Raw genomic sequence first — 5,000 nt, forward strand, 5'->3', positions numbered from 1 at the left:
AGTGGTCCTTAGTCGAAGGAGGACCCAGGGAAGCTGAGTAAACCAGTTGCAATCCTTGCAGCGGGACATCAAAGCTGCTTTGAGGGTGCGATGAAAAAGTTCAACCATTCCATTGGCGGCGGGGTTGTAGGCCGTTGTCTGATGTAGGGTGATGCCCAGGAGATTCGCTAATGACGTCCATAATTGAGAGGTGAAAGTTGTTCCCCTGTCAGAAGTAATATGCTCAGGGATACCGAATCTTGAAATCCATCCAGAGAGTAAGGCAGATGTACATGAGGCGGACGTTGCAGTTTCCATGGGAATGGCTTCAGGCCAACGAGTGGAGCGGTCGATGACGGTAAACAGGTAACGATGTGCTTGTGATGTGGGAAGGGGGCCTACAACGTCGACGTGAATGTGTGCGAAACGACGCTGAGGTTGAGGAAAGGTGCCCACTCCTGAATCCGTGTGTCGATGTACTTTGGAAGTTTGGCAAGAAGTACACGCACGGACCCAATCCTTAGCATCCTTAGAAATGCCGTGCCAAATGAACTTTGCCTTCAGCAGCTGTGCAGTAGAACAGCACGAGGGATGTGAAAGGCCGTGAATGAAATCAAACACCTGTCGGCGCATGGGAGCAGGAATCCAAGGTCGCGGTCTACCAGTACTGACGTCACAGAGGAGGGTGGTGTTGGAGTCTTCGAGGGGAAAATCCTCCCAACGGAGGGACGTGCTTGATACTCTGGATCCTGTCGTTGGGCTTCAGCCAGGGCGTTGTAATCCAATCCCAGTTGAACGGCAGCCAACGTGTTTCTTGACAGGGTATCGGCAACGGGATTCATTTTCCCCAGGGACGTATTGGGGGGTGCAATTGTATTCAGCCACGGCGGAGAGATGTCGGCGTTGACGGGCGGACCAGGCGTCAGACTGTCGAGTGAAGGCGTGCACCAGAGGCATGTGGTCTGTACGAATGACGAAGGGCGTACCTTCTAAGAAATGGCGAAAGTGACGGACAGCCAAGTGCACCGCCAGCAATTCTCGATCGAAGGTAGAATAACCCGATTCTGCCTTGGACAGTTTTCTGCTGAAGAAAGCCAATGGGCGGGGCGAGCCTTTGACCACCTGCTCGAGTACTGCACCAATAGCGACGTCGCTGGCATCGGTGGAGAGAAGGAGAGGGGCGTGTGGGATAGGAAAAGTGAGAGCCGCAGCAGTTGATAGGGCCTTCTTCGTATTGCAGAAGGCTGCTTCTTGAAGGGGACCCCACTTCAGGTCCTTTGGCTTGCCCTTGAGGGAGGCGTAGAGGGGAGCAAGAGTGGCGGCAATGGCTGGCAGAAAACGGTGATAATAGTTGATCATGCCCAAGAATTCCTGCAGAGCTTTGACGGTCGAGGGCGTGGGGAAATTCTGAACGGCTGCTACCTTTTCAGGGAGGGGATGGACTCCTTCAGGAGTGATACGGTGCCTAAGAAGGACACTTCGTTGGCGCCAAAGGTACACTTGTCGTACCGGACTACAAGGCCGTTTTGTTGTAGGCGGTCGAGCACGATGCGCAGGTGACGGAGGTGTTCCTCTTTTGAGGAGGAGAACACAAGTATGTCGTCCACATAACATACACAGAAAGGGAGGTCCCCTAAGATGCCATCCATGAGACGTTGAACACGTTGCCCCAGCATTACGAAGGCCAAAACAGGAGTAATTGAAGGTGTATGTGCCAAACGGAGTGGTGATGGCAGTCTTGGGGATGTCTTCTGTGTTCATAGGCACCTGATAATACCCCTTCAGGAGGTCGAGCGTAGAGAAAACCTTTGCTTTGTGCAGGTAGGAGGTTACATCGGCAATGTTTGGGAGGGGGTAGTGATCCGGTTCTGTTTGCATGTTCAGGCGCCTGTAATCCCCGCACGGACGGAGGGAGCCGTCCTTCTTCAGAACGATGTGTAAGGGTGACGACCATGGGCTGGAGGCCTTTTGGCAAAGGCCCATTTTTCTCCATTTCGGCGAACGTCTGTTTGGTGGCTGCCAATCGTTCCGGTGCCAGACGACTGAATTTTGCGAAGACTGGGGGTCCCGTCGTCTTGATATGGTGATAAATACCGTGCTTGGCAGGAACCGTGGGCGTTTGGCGAAGTTCTGGACGGAAAACTTCTGGGTACGACGTGAGGAGGTGGGCGTAGGCATCCGTGGGTGCGCTGATGTGGAGAGCAAGGTTAGAGGGGGCGGGTTGAAGAGGTGTTGACAAGTACTAGTCTGCGTTGACCAATCGTCGGTGGGCGACATCGACCAGAAGGTGGAAGTGAGAGAGGAAATCCGCACGGAGGATTGGCATTGTGACGTCAGCAACGAGAAACTTCCAATTGAATTTACCGTTTCCGAACGATGATGTGAGGCTCTCGTAACCGTAGGTGGGTATCGCAGATCCGTTGGCAGCTACCAAGCGGACGTCGGCAGATGTAGACAGACTACGTTGTGCCTTGAAGAGTTTCCTTGGCAAAAGAGAACGACAAGCACCCGTGTCTACCAAAAATCGCACGCCCGTTCCTGCATCCTGTAAAAAGAAAAGATTAGAAACATGGGAGGCCACCGCCACAAGCGATTGCCTACTTACACGTTTTTTGGCCACTGACAATCTTTGGCACATTTCTTCGCGGTTGCCCCGAATCTGAAGTGGTAGTAGCAAAACTGCGGTGGATGGGAGGTAGTAAGTGGCTGTAGAAGTCGTTCGTTGGGGCGCGAGCGATTGGTGGGTGGTGGGCGGCTTTGTCGCCGCTTCGGCACGTCACGGGGTAGGCGTGTATGTCCTACGGCATTCATGTCAGCTTCGGTTGACGTTAAATAGGCATCCTCGTCGTCAGGGGTGGAGGCGTTGATGGAGGTCTTGAAGTGGCTGTCCATAAGGGCGTCGGCTTCGGTCATCAAGTCCTTTATGGGTAAACTATCGACATCGGGTATGGCAGCGCGCACAGGTTCAGGTAAACGGCGTATCCAAAGGGCACGGAGTAGGTTCACCTCACGAGGAGAGCCGTCTGCGGCAGGTTGAAGGCGAGCGATACTGGTCATTTCCCTGAGGGCAAGCGGAGCCCTTTGGTCCCCCAACGGTTGGTGCGAGAGCTGAAAAAGCTTTGCTATACGGGCGGCTGGGGACGGCGAGTACTGCTGCAGAAGGTATGATTTGAGGTCGTCATACGCTATTGGGGTGTCTCCTTGTTCACAAAGCCAGTCGGATATTTCTGGAAGGTGTCCTCGGGTATCGCCGCGAGAACATAATCCGCTTTGGTGGTTGAGCGAGTCACGCCCCTGATACGAAACTGGACTTCTGTGCGCTGAAACCAAGCAAACGCCTCTCCGCTGGCAAACGATGAAAGTTTGAATGGAGCGGCCGCAGCACCAACTGCCGTAGAGTCCGCCATAGTACCAACGATGAAGGGGCGAGGGGGTGGGGGTGGAAGGCGGTGGGAGCGAGTTGACTTCCGGGGTCACCAATGTGACGGGCCGAGAGAGGAGTTGTGAACTCAAAGGCAGATTGGAAACGACTGAGTTATTTATTAAGGAACACTCTTCTTTATATACAAAACCTCAAGGCAACAGGACATGACCTGTTCGAGAGACAGATAATGTTACTGAGCAAAACGGAGACATGATCATTCAGGTTCCTTTTAGTGCGAGGGAAGAGCGCAGATACAACCATAATATATACAAAATAATTATGTACAATTGTGTGACACACGATTGGTACAGTATCAAACACAACTTTCTGGCGAAGGTAGACATACAAAATGCTTCGTTTACATGCACCAAAAAAGAAGCGGGAGATATTTGTTGCATAGTTTTTGCATCCGTTGCAAGATGCAAGACGAGCAAGGGACTCCAGATGATGTTTATGGAGAATTATGGATTTCAAGAGTTGTAAAATGCAATGTGTACATGATGCAGCGAGGCATGGCCAGAATATGTAAAGAAGCGAACGCAAAATATGGACAGTATGTTGCATTACTGATGGGCCGTAAAGATGGCAAGTGTTTACGATGAGAGAGAGAGAGAGAGAGAGAGAGAGAGAGAGAGAGAGAGATATTCACTGACAAAATATACAAGTTATTTTAGGTCAAGTAAAAGTGATGTGGTGCTTAGAGTAGTCGTATGAGAGAGAGAGAGAGAGAGAGAGAGAGAGAGAGAGAGAGATATATATATATTCACTGACAAATATACAAGTTATATTAGATCAAGTCATATTTACTGGCAAATGTACAAGTTATTTTAGATCATGTAAAAGGGATGTGGTGCGTGGAATAGTCCTATGTTAGTGCTGAGAGAGAGAGAGAGAGAGAGAGAGAGAGAGAGAGAGAGAGAGAGAAAGAGAGATATTCACTAACAAATATACAAGTTATATTAGATCAAGTAATATTTACTGAGATATGTACAAGTTATTTTAGATCAAGCAAAAGGGATGTGGTGCTTATAGTAGTCGTATGTTAGTGCTGAGAGAGAGAGAGAGAGAGAGAGAGAGAGAGAGAGAGAGAGAATATTTTCACTGACAAATATACAAATTATGAAAGATTAAGTAAAAGGGATGTGGTTCGTGGAGTAGCCGTATGTTACTGCTGAGAGAGAGAGAGAGAGAGAGAGAGAGAGACCTAGTAAACTTGAAATAGTAAACATATCTTATTAAACTTCCAATATGCTGGAAAACGAACAAACATTAAAATTCGAATATTATTAACAACGAACAAACAGATGTCTGTTAATCGAAATGCTAATTATCAATAAAAAAGTAAGTCCAAAGTAAGGACCCAGTAATCTTGCAATATATTCTGAAAGAAAACTATTTTTTGACGTTAATATTTTCCTACTATTTATAAGTATAGAGTATTGACACATTGTCACGACTGAGATGGTGAGAACATGTGTTGAGAATGGATGATTGGAATGGAGTGAGGAGGGCTTGGGAGAAACCTGTTAGGGGGAGATCAAGAGGGAGGCCGAGAATTAGATAGCGAGGTAATGTGAAGGATGATATGGAGAGAAGA

This window comes from Palaemon carinicauda, chromosome 27 (genome assembly GCF_036898095.1).
Source record: "Palaemon carinicauda isolate YSFRI2023 chromosome 27, ASM3689809v2, whole genome shotgun sequence".
Lineage (NCBI taxonomy): Eukaryota > Metazoa > Arthropoda > Malacostraca > Decapoda > Palaemonidae > Palaemon > Palaemon carinicauda.